The following is a 12,483-nucleotide window of genomic DNA, read 5'->3' as shown; positions in this document are numbered from 1 at the left end:
CAATGTAAATCTATCAGCTATAGACAGTTCAACAATGAACAGCAATGTTGTTGTTCAGTTCGAGTCAGAATTCAGTGCTGATTCTATATTAGTGTTGATGTTGCGAGATGTGATTCAGCTAGAAAGCAGCTCTACAAAAAACAATTGTGCCATCATCCATCTTAATTCAGTTTAAGTCCCCATCCAGTAGTTTTAATAAATGCTGTCCTATCGAGAGGCTATATTACAAAAATAACTTTACTTTTTATTCAGGCCTATTTATTTTGCTTTTATTATAGTTTCGTCTACTCCATGCCTTTAATTTATTTTTAATATCCTTACTTTTACAAATGTTTGTTTGAACGTGGGTATAGAATCGTGCTGTCGTATATTGTGTACATTGTTTTTGTTCGTTCCATAATGAATTCTATTCTATTCTATTCTATTCTATTCTATTCTATTCTATTCTATTCAAGAATTCCTAGCCTACCTACAGTAGGCGTTATTAATATAGGCTAGTCGTCGGCCACTGTTGTTCCCCTAGTGCGTCATGTTCGTACTGCACTTCTAAAGGAAGCACTGCCCCTCAGCAAATCCCAATGTATCGATAGAGCTGATTGTACCACAGGCAATTCGGTCACTTTAAGTCTCGGACATACCCATGGACTATATATAAAATAAATTCCCTTTTCCGTGCTTTTCATCAGAATTCAACGACTCGGTAAAGGTGAGTTTGTTTGCGATAAAACATTCTGCCGCTGTGAGCTTAGCTTGCTATAGACCTGCTGTAACACTTGCGAATTCAAAACCTTGCATTGTTTCAATATCTTCTCTTCAACTGACTATCAAATATTGTCCGTTGGCTACTGTTTTATTTATTTAGTCTTACAGAATTCATTTTGACAATTGTCTCATTCTGTTGGCCAGCAGCTAGACAGCAGAACACGACTAGATGCCCATACATGTAACATGTAGGTAACTTACAGTGATTTTTATAGGGGACTCAAAATGACACTTTATTTGCAGCGAGTTCCCACAGTAACAGTGAAAACGCCTTGGAAAGTGTGTTTGAAACAGCTTTGGAGAAGCATGCTCAGGGTTTTAGGACCAGTGTGGAAACACATGTCGGGCTGGATACATGGGCACATCGAAACATGGACACATTTGGAAAAAACTGCATTATTAGGAGGGTGGAGGGGGGCTTAGGTATCGCTGACACGCTTCTTACGTGACAAGCTGAATATCGCTTCTTCTCATCCCAACTTAATTCTCTCCTGCTCGGGAAGAGTTTTATTGTTTTGCATCGGTCTTTCCCCTGTCTGGGTCGGTTAGTCGTGAGGTATAGGCTAACTAATGTAATTTATGGTTAATAGAGTAAGGCAAGACGCTTCAGGCCTTGAACAGACCGGGGTTTTTCCTACAGCGTCCGCCATTTATTTGAGTTGCGGGAGGCTACAGGTACATTTGGGAGTTGGCCAACAAATAGTTATGGGGTTTTCGCCATTGAATAAAACAAAGGCTTCACTTGACCAGTGTAAACAGTACTTCAGTAAAAAAATAATGTTGAAACTGAGCTGACAGTTTCGGGGAAAAGGTGGTCAATTTATGGTCGTAAATCCTCAGTGTAAACAACATCATAACGCTTTCTCATGATAAGAATCCATCTAAAGCAATTTTAATTTAATTTTTAATTTGAAATTTTAATATCTGTCTTTTGTAATTTTTTAAACTGTCTTTTATGCTTCACTGAACACCATGGACTTGAAACTTGTATTGTTTATCTGCATAATAATCTGTCATCTTTGTTGGCTCTGACTATATTCCAGCAGTCATTTCCTGAAGCTCAATTCTTTGTAGCTTGTCATACAGAAATATGCGGTGTGATGATGTGTCTTTTTGTTTTTGTTTTAAAACATGCACAATCTGCCACCAAAGAGAAAACCTTTTAGCAACTTGGAGATTCCCACCATCCAATGAATTATTCAACACTGTCAGTTATATAGATTATATCTGTGTTTGAACCTCTGATGGCTGGAAATTTCATGATTATTATCTGTACAGTTTACACAGGATTACACAGGACAGTGAAAGTGTCTGCTACATACCTGTCAAGCAGCTACAATTTCAAAGCCATTGAATAATTTCTACACCCTTTTTTGAAAGACAGCAATGAAATGGCTCTTTAAACGGTAGGCCTCTCTCTCATAGTTGTTGAATGTAAGCTGTGGTTAATGCCACTCAGTGCAGTGTTATTCAGCCTCAATCCAAAAAACAACAACAATAACGACATGATGGTTTTACTGTTTAATCAACACCAATAGATGGTTTTTTTTTTACTATTGGTTATCTAAAAATATCAAGGCTGAAAGATGTTAATAGTTTTTATTTATTTTCCTCTGTGGCCAGCGCTAGAGTATGGAAGCAGAATAATGACAATAGTTTTTGAAACATAAAGCATGCTGAATTCCACAAATCGAAAAAAAAGAGATGCATTGCAATTAACAGTGCTTGCATTTTAATGTATTGTATTTCCAGGGCTTGCATTTTTAGGTCCTGAAATTTAACATAGTTGTTTATTTAAGCTTTGAATATTTCAATTAAAAATATTTCACACACATTTTCATAATTAAAAATTCAATAATTCATATTCACAGAATTCACTTCCAAAATATTCAATCTGTTTAAAAATAAGAGGTATGATTTTCGATATGCAAATTTCGGTCATTTTATTTCACTTTCCAAATTCGCTGCCACAAATTCAGTGGTTAAAATTCGGCCAAAAATTCAGCGTTTTCATACAAGACTACATAATTAAAGAATATTTGTTTTTATTTGAATTGGTTCGTATAATAGTATAGCCTACATTTCAAGCTTTCTATAGGCCTAGATTTATTTCTTATGTCTGTGGGCCGGTTGTTGTGACGCGCTGAAGAGTATCCCGGATAAGAGAGTGGATGCTGAGTTCTTGTTATCGTTGGTATTTGAGAACAGATTTATTCTCTCATGTTCTTCATACGGAATAACATTTCTAATAGGGATGCACGATATTATTGGACTGATATCGGAATCTGACGATAATGGCTTTAAATGTAAATATCAGCATTCCAACAAGTCATATATCATTTTGAAGGTATTTTAATGGAGAATGTGAAAATATAAAAAACTTATTTTTGAAAATTTGCGCATTCCGACTCATTTTGCCAGCACGGGTCACATATACAAGTATCGGTATCGGCCAAAATGAGTTGAAAAATATCGGCATATCGGCAAAATCCAATATCGTGCATCCCTAACAGGGATGGAAATTAACTTTTTTGTCCACCGGCCACTGTGGCTGGTGGATTTCAAAATCTACCAGCCACTCAATGTTTTTACCAGCCACTTTCTTGTTTTTAACCGACAATGTGTAACTGCATGTGAAAATTAATACTACAAGATCTACAATACTTAAGCAGTTTATTTAATCTCAAGTCTCAATGAAATACTGACATTTTCTCATTCTCTCTTATACACACACAAACCATGAACTGATATACATTTCATTAAATGAGTAGGGCAGATTAAACCAAAAACTAACATTCCTCCACCCATCCTCCCCACTCCCAGTCCAATTTACGCCTGCTCGGATGATTCGTGGTCTTTTATGGCTTCCAGTTTTAGGTTTTTAGTCCCAACAATGAAACTATTAGTTTTGGCATCTTCTGAAGCGTGTTGACGACATACCGAGCAGAACATTGTCAGACTTGTCTCTTCGTAAACTAACCAATCACGGGACTCCCCATTGTCTGCTTTTCTCCATCGTTCTTAAAAAAAAAAACGTTTTTTGACCTTCGTCTTTGTCCACTGGCTCCTCCTGAGATGTTTTCTCTTAGGGCTGCAACAAACAATTATTTTGATAACCGAATAATCTAACGATTATTAGAACGATTAATCGACTAATCATCGATTATTCCACTGATTAACCAGTAGACTTTGATCATTCAGCTTTTGTGATTAGTTAAAATATTAAGTTATACATATTCTAAAATAAAGGTCACTTCAGCTTTAGAAAAGTATATTATGCAATTACAATTATTAAACAATTATTTGGCAACACTTTACAATAAGGTTCATCATTTAACATTAGTTAACATGGACTAAGAATGAACAATACTTCTACAGCATTTGTTAATCTAAAAGTTAGTTAATTTCAGCATTTACTAATGCTGTTTTTTAAGTTTTTATTAACAAAGATTAATAGTTAAATGTAATAAATGCATTGTTCATTTATGTTAATTAATACATTAACTAATGTTAATAAATTATACCTTATTGTAAAGTATCACCAATTCATTATACAAATAGATGTATTTGGCACACAAATGAAATGACAGACAGAGACACTTTCTCACCATTTAATTAGCTACATGAAAAAGAAACTGAATGACACATTTTGCACATTCTGCCTAACTTCTCCTTTTGTAAGTCATATAGATAAGAAACATAATAAAGGTAAGTGATACGATGCTTTGGATAAACTATTTTATTCACAACATAATATTTTAAAATACCTTATAGGGTTATGAATAATCAAAACAGTCCTTAGCTAGATCAAGCTTTGGTCTCTGTAAACCAAACTGTCACTTTAATGAAACTATTTTTTTTCCCACTAATAAAAATATTTAATAATTAGCTAGCTCCACACTGGAGAGCTGCTTTAGTCCGGACATTACTGGAGTAACGTTACATTACTGAAAAGCAGAGCTCATACAAACATCCACATCGTTGTAATCAGATGCATTTTTAAATGCTGTTTTCACACTGCTGTCAGTTTTTGTTGCGTTTATTTAGTTACTGAGACGAAAACGCGCTATATATTAACGTTCATCCAATCGCCGCTCAAGTTCAGGTGCATTTTCTCTGAAGCGCTGTGTGTCTTCTTCTCTTGAATGCATCCAGGAAGGCTGAACTACAGTCTTGCGCTACAGTGCTACAGTGCCACACTGGTGAAACCGCAGTATTGCAGGCTCTAACATTAGGTCATGTGAGATCAAACAACTACTCGACAACTAAAATATTTGTCGACAATTTTTTATTGTCGACGTTGTCGATAATGTCGACTAATCGTTGCGGCCCTATTCTCTGCAGACCTCTTAACGCCTGCGATGTAACGCCACATTTGTTTGAAGGTGTGCCTCCTCTAAAAGTGTCCGCCGTCCGGGTGAAACAGTATGCTATTTTTATTTACCCGCCACGGTGGTCGGTAGGTGAAGCGAGTTTACCCGCCACAACACAAAATCACCCGCATTTGGCTGGTGGCGGGTGCTAATTTCCATCCCAGATCCCTAATTTCTAATAATTCTCCACTGAATCATGTGATCTGTAGAGCCATAGACATATATAGACGCCCTATTCGGGGAAGGACCTGATTTACCAACTGTTATAACATCTACTTTCCTTTCAGCAAGCCAAAGCTAAGTTAAAGCTTCTGGTTGCAAAGCAGTTGGAGAGTTTTTTTTTTGACTGCATCAAATACTTTAGCACGAATTTGGCTATATTCCCCAACATCAGCTCTCACCATCTTTTCACAGGCAAGTGATTTCACCCAGGAATCTTAAAAAAACCCCCCAAAAAACAAAACAAATGAAGGGGTTACTTACAGCATTCATCTGAGCTTTTTCTTCCAACTTACACTCCATGTGCGTGTGCATCCATGTTGCTTAGTAACGAATCGCGCAATTTAAACAGAAACAACAACATCCTAATTTCTGATTGGCTGCTAGGTGGTATTTAACTCTGTATAAATCGAAACAGCTATGAACTTTATTAAATACTATTAAATGGTTTATTAATAAACGTGCGATTAGATGATGCTTCAAATGAACAACTACTAGTCGACAAGAAAAATCTTTAGTCGAGGGCAGCCCTAATTACTTAATACTAGTTACTTAATAGTGCTATTATAACCTACCTACTGAGACCTACCATATCTGAAAAAAAACTTAAAGCACAGTTTAAAAAAAAAAAAAATTTATATTGTATTTATCCTAATGTTCGTTGTTTGCATCTTTGTTTTCGTGATAACAAAAATAGTGATAACTATTTTGTTCATATTGCCCACTGCTTGTCACCATGTACTGTAATTCTGTGTGATAAAGCTGCAGTCTTGGTATCCTGCTCTGTAAAAGGATGAATAAGATTATTTTTTTCATTGAAAGTTTTACTTTCAAACTTCGTTGCAAAACAGTTTTATTGCAATATTCATACAGGATATTTTTTCTCTCTGAATCTCTGGGTCTCATAGAAATTTTAGATTCAGATATGTTGTACTGATATGTAAGTACTGTTTGGTAGGGAGCCAGTGCTTTTTTTGTGTGCTGATAATTTGTCTCCATTGTTGTCTCTCTGCTTTATTCTCTCTCTTTCTGCGCTCTTGACTTCTCACATCCACCAATCCAGCACCACATTGCTGGCATATAAACAGGAATTGACCCCTGATCACTGAAAATGTCTCTTCCTGCAAACCATACCTTATAGATCTGTTAATAAAAAAGCTTTTCTGTTACTGTTCATAGATAGCCACAGAGAATAATCTTATAGCCTAGCCTATGGTATTCTTTTAGAGCTTAGATGAATGAATGAACTGTTGAGATTATGGATACCATAACTAACTAATAGTTCAAAAGTCAGTTATAACATGTGCTGTTTGTTTGTATGTTTTAGGTTGTCATCCTATTGTTGAAGTTCTGCTCTGAATTAGGGCTGTGCAATTAATCGCATGCGATTCTCATGCGTATCTCGTCAGTAAAGCCGGCTCCGTGATTGGCGGTAAATCTCCATCACCTGTTTTCAGATGGAGCGGCAGTTAATACACAGAGCCGTAGTTCACTGACAAGCTTGGCAATATCGCGTTCAATATCGCAGATGGATCGCATTCGATTATGATTAGCTTGTCAGTGAAAACTCACACACTGACAGATTTTCACGTACGATTTGTGTTTGTTTGTCCTAAAGCTCGATTGCGGCTGCGGGTAAATGCACTTGCATTTTCAAATACATATATACTAAATTGATGTACACACAGTCAGTTATGTTTTCAGAGCAGGACAAAACATCTGATATATCGAAATGGATCTGTGAATGCAGCCTGTTAAAGCTTGTCCCTTTTCATAGAAATGGTTTAATAGCTGAAATGCCAATTTCTAAGATTTTTTGTGTGTGTGAAAACTTATCAAAACTGTAAATCAAATCATTTTATGGCTTAAAATGTTACCATAGACATTGTCCAACCCCACTCAAACTTGTGCAGCTCTTAAAAAGGTTCAGAAATTGCCTTAAATTTATTTATTTTTTATTCTGCACATACCCTGTAAATAGTGAAATAAAATTCTTTCATTGATATTTGTTGATATTTGTGTATTGAGAATGTTTTTGATTGACATTTAGACTTATCTGATTTTAAAAAAATGAAAAAATTATTTGGACTAGTTAAATTAATTTTTGGGCTACCAAAATCTGGAAAGTACCTGCCCGAAGAGCTACCAGGGATTTTGAAATTTTGTGAGCCCTGGATAAAATGGATTATCGATAATGACAATAATGTGACTGGCCACGTGATCAGTGCGTTCCTGGATTCTTAGGATCACAGAACTCTCTCCTCCACTGTGAATACATTTCCATCCGAATCCATGAGTTTTATCACTGAGGTGATATGTAAATTTACTTTCACAGACGCCCATATGAGAGAAAATTGCCGTCCGAATAGGGATAAGGAAACACAGGGCTAAAGTAACTCCAAACTTACGGGACACAGCTGAAAAAGATGCAACTAGATGGGGACCAAACGAGAACAGGAACACCAAATATGGACATGGAGGGAGAAACTAGGTCAGGGAAGGCACATGGGGAGCAATACACAACACAAGACAGGAACACAAGTCTGACAAAAATAACTTTTATAGGGGCATTCACTGTAAAAAAACATTTATTTTCAACCTTAAGCATTTATTTTCAACCTTAAGCATTTATTTTCAACCTTAAGCATACACGACTTTATGGGCGAAAGTGAATCTATCAGCCAGTGTAAATGCGCTAGGCTGTTCTGTACTTGTCCCTAGCATTCTGCACCAATACAAATATGTGCGCGCGTTGCAAATTTTTTCTGCTTGCTTCATGAGTGTTTCTGCATTGAGTTTCTTTTTAGAATATAAATCGCAGCACGTTTCAGACGAAAAAACGCTACTTATATTTCTGAAAGATTGATAACGAGTGATTCCCTGCATTGTTACAGCAAAATGCTTGATTACAGTACTGAGCAGCTATAATGCTATTAAATTAAAGATGATGTACCATAGAGCAAAGAAAATTAACAGTGAAAGTAACTAAAACTTGTAAAATATATTTTAATGGGCATAATTAAGTGTGAAAATAACTGAAGGATATATCTATTTTACAAAAAAGTTAACCAGCTAACATTTATTATTTTGGTTTCTGTACCCAATATTTAAAAAATTTATAAATACAATGAAAATACCGGTATCGGTACTTTGTATCAGCAAGTACCAAAAATAAAAGTATCGGCAGAGTGCTGGAAAAAGTAGTATCAGAGCATCCCTAGTAATAATAATCAACAGCTACAACAACAGCATAGCAGATCTGTTCCTCCAAGAGCAAATACATTAAAGGGGTCATATGATGCGATTTCAAGTTTTCCTTTCTCTTTGGAGTGTTACAAGCTGTTTGTGCATAGATAAGATCCCTGAAGTTGCAAAGACTAAAGTCTCAAAATCAAAGAGAAATTCTTTATCAAAGTTAAGACTCTGCCAAACCCCTAAAATGGCTCATTCAAACGCGCCCCCACGTCTACGTCACGATGTGGAAATATTTGCGTAATGCCGCCCAAATGTTCACGCAAAGAAAGAAATTGTGGTTTCAGTAACCGCAGTAGTGTTGATGCAGCCATGACAGGGAGACGCTGTGTGTTTTTAGGCGAAAGCAAAAGCACTTTATTTGGCCTTCCGAAAGTAGATGCATTTAGGAATCATTAAGATTACTTACAACAGAACAGCACAACCCAGATGTTATCACAACGCATTTTATGGACGACCGTTTCGTGAACCTAGGAGCGGAGGTAATTCTGACTTTATGACAATCTGGCGCTTCTGAATCAGCAATTGTAAGTAAGTTTTGTTATTAGTTTAAGTATTTGCTATTGACTGTTCAAATGTGGAGTTTTGCGCATCGTGTGTGTATGTGTGTGTGTGCTCGCGCGTGTGTGAGCGAGAGAGAGTGAGAAGGTCACATCACAGCACATCAGCTATCTTAATTGTGGCTTATGTGCAAATACATATGAGCATCATCACTATGTCTGTCATGCGATTCTGTTCCCCTCTCGGGCTTGAACTGATGGTAAAACTAAGGAAATTATTAACTGTCTTTACTTCTATTTTGAAAGCTGAAGCTCGCAATTATGGAAAGGGGCGTTACATTTTTGACAAGAGCTTGAGGTGTTCGGCCAATCACAATACACTGTGCCAGTTGGCCAATCAGAGCAGACTGCGCTTGTCAGAAGGAGGGACTTTGTAGAAAACAAAGCTTTTGAGAGAGGCGGGGCATAGAGGAACTACAATAATGTACAGTATTTGAAAAATATGTGTTTTTTGAACATTAAAGCATGTCACCATATTCTGTTACACCAAATACAAGTCAAGTCAAAATAGGAAAATAGTGTGTCAATAATGTGTCTAACAATCCTTTAACGGATTTGAATATTAGAAGCGTATTAGTGTGTTATGTGTACGCCAGGTTAAAGAGATGGGTCTTTAATCTAGATTTAAACTGACAGAGTGTGACTGCCTCCTAAACAGTGTTAGGTAGATTGTTCCAGAGTTTGGGCGCTAAATTGAAAAAGGATCTGCCGCCAGCAGTTAATTTTGATATTCTAGGTATTATCAAATGGCCAGAGTTTTGAGAACGTAATGGACGTGGAGGACTATAATGCTATAAGAGCTCGCTCAAGTACAGAGGAGCTAAACCATTTAGGGACTGACATGTTGTTGGTTTAGCTGATTTAACAACTTTATACAATTCTTCCTCTCCTATAGTAGAGAATGAGTGGAACTGTTCCTCAGGGGATCTATATCTGATGCGATACTGTAGCTGACGGCTGCATGGTTACAATTTGATCTCAAATAGTATCAATTTTGGAAGTAAAATAGTTCATAAAGTCATTACTGCTGTGCTGTTAGGAAATATCAACTTTATGATGCTTAATATGATGCTTTATTTTTTGTTAATTTTGCCACTGTATTGAATAAATACCAGGGGTTATGTTTGTTTTCTTCTAAAAGAGACAAAGTTATCAGATCTAGCAGTTTTTAATGCTTTTCTGTAGGATAGGGTACTTTCCCGCCAAGCAATACGAAATACCTCTAGTTTAGTTTTCCTCCAGCTGCGCTCCATTTTCCAGGCTGCTCCCTTTAGGGCGCAAGTGTGCTCATTATACCACAGTGTTGGACTCTTTTCCTTGATCTTCCTTAAGTGTAAAGGAGCAGCCGTATCATAGTCCATAGTTTTGGTTACATCAAGTTTTTCTGCGCTGTTGGATATGCTGAGGAATTGAGATAAATCAGGAAGATTACTTACAAAGCAGTCTTTTGTGGTAGAAGTGATGGTTCTACCATATTTGTAAGAAGGAGTTGAATTTACAGCTTTAGCTATATGGAGTTTACACAAGACTAGATAATGATCTGTAAAAAACTACCATGCCAATCTCTCCGATAGCTGTCATGACAGAACTCTAGTTCCCTTTCAGTCGGACACTCTGAGTCACGTCGGTGAACGACGAATTGGTATCTCGCCTGAGAGCCCTATCATCTTCAAGTGTAAACTAAACAAGCCGATGCACATTGGCATGTGATAATTGTTCTGCTCTACCTATCGTCCGAAGAGGATTCTGAACGAGTCTATGAGCGCTCTGGGAAGAGGCTTCTTCAACTGGTGTTGGTGTAACGGCGCTGCACTGGTGGTTCCCCTGTGCGCTTCAGCGCTAAAAGGGGTCTGGATGGGTTCGTTACCTGGTGCTAGGCTTGCTGCGATAGACGGTGTTGGCGGTGATACCGGTGTTAAGCCGCAACACCGGTTACTTCACTTGCGGCACCGTCCCTCACCGTAATTTAGATTTTTTTTTAATAGTAATAAAAATCATTTAGTTCAGTTAGAGAACAGACACTACAATTAAAACTGAACACGGCTGCTCAATGCAACACATCGAGCGAACAACAGTCGCGCATCACAGATCAGATTTCATTGAACACGTGAGGAGAGTGAGCCAAGGTGACTGACAGAAGAGTGAGGTGAGACAGACAAGACGATGGCAGAAGAATTTCAAAACGAAATGTAAAAGCGCCTTTTTAAAAAATTATTTTGGATTTTGAAAAGCCTGTTGACCTGCCATTTATCTAAGGTGATATTGGAAGGTTTTTTTTTTAACATTAATTTCTCATTTACAGTATTTGCTAGTTTTTATTTTATTTAAACTGGGATTTTTCCCCCCAAGTGAAAGTAAAATGCGCACGGTGCTTTTACAAGCAAAGGAAAGTGGGAAAACTCAAACAAACTAAAAACAAACAACTGTTTGATGCCGAATTTCCGCAAATTCGAGGAAAAGAGGGAAAACTCAAACGACCCCACAAGCACCACGGTAATACCGGTATTACCGGTGTTGTCACACGTCGATTAACCGGTGGGAAAATTTCCTCACCGTCACAACCCTACCTGGCGCCGTATGACATTCACGATCGTTGCCTCACGTGCTTGGGCATTAAGCACGCTGAGGCTGCTTTCGTGGATGAGTCATGCTCTCACTGTGGGAGGATGACCATCTCGGCGTTGCGGTCGAGACTCCAATACCTCAGGAGAGGTGGAGTCCCCTTATCTTTGCCTTGATCTAACTCTTCTTCTGTTCTAGACAGGGTGACCTGAGGGTTGCAGTGGGGGCAAACCCGCCGAGTAATTCTCCGTGGGCCCCCTCCTCTAGCACGCAGCAAGCTGTGGAGCTTCCGGGTGAACGTGCTGGTCCTTCTCATGGGGGACCAGCTGTTTCATTCGGTGCTTCTACAGATGACCAGATGTCGATTGTGGCATCGGAGGGTGAGCTGGAGTTTGGGGATGAGGCTGCGTTGCCCCCTTTGGGAAGAGTAGTGTTTGCACAGGCCTGACCCAGAATTGACGGCTATGCTTTCCCGGGCTGCTGAGGTGGTCGGGCTCGAGTGGAAACAGCCACTGTGTCCCGAACCGTCGAGGTTAGATGACTGGTATCTCGGAGTGGTCAAGGCCACTCAGCCCCCCACGCCAGTGCCATTCTTCCCGGAAGTGCATGAGGAGGTGGCTTGGTCATGGACTGCACCTTTTTCTGCCTGAAACAGGTCTGGTACCTCCTCCTCCCTCACTACCCTCGAAGGTGGAGTGGCCAGGGGGTACGCGATGCAATTGTGTCCAAGAAGCGCTTCCACCTGGAAGGGTAAC

The 12,483-nt window shown here is 38.4% G+C and overlaps 1 protein-coding gene across 2 annotated transcripts in view; it reads left to right on the top strand.

The window, feature by feature from the left end:
- Positions 1–524: 524 nt before the first annotated feature.
- Positions 525–12,483, top strand: part of LOC306873941 (vang-like protein 1) — a 103,197-nt gene continuing 91,238 nt past the window's right edge. For both annotated transcript variants that reach the window (XM_079423539.1, XM_079423538.1), the window contains exon 1: positions 525–706. The gene's annotated coding sequence lies outside the window, so the exon portion shown is untranslated. The remainder of the gene's footprint in view (positions 707–12,483) is intronic.

The sequence above is a fragment of the Barbus barbus genome (assembly GCF_936440315.1).
Source record: "Barbus barbus genome assembly, chromosome: 8".
In the NCBI taxonomy this organism is placed as follows: Eukaryota; Metazoa; Chordata; class Actinopteri; order Cypriniformes; family Cyprinidae; genus Barbus; species Barbus barbus.
The sequence above is the reverse complement of the archived record's forward strand: the minus strand, read 5'-3'. Positions and strand labels throughout refer to the sequence as shown.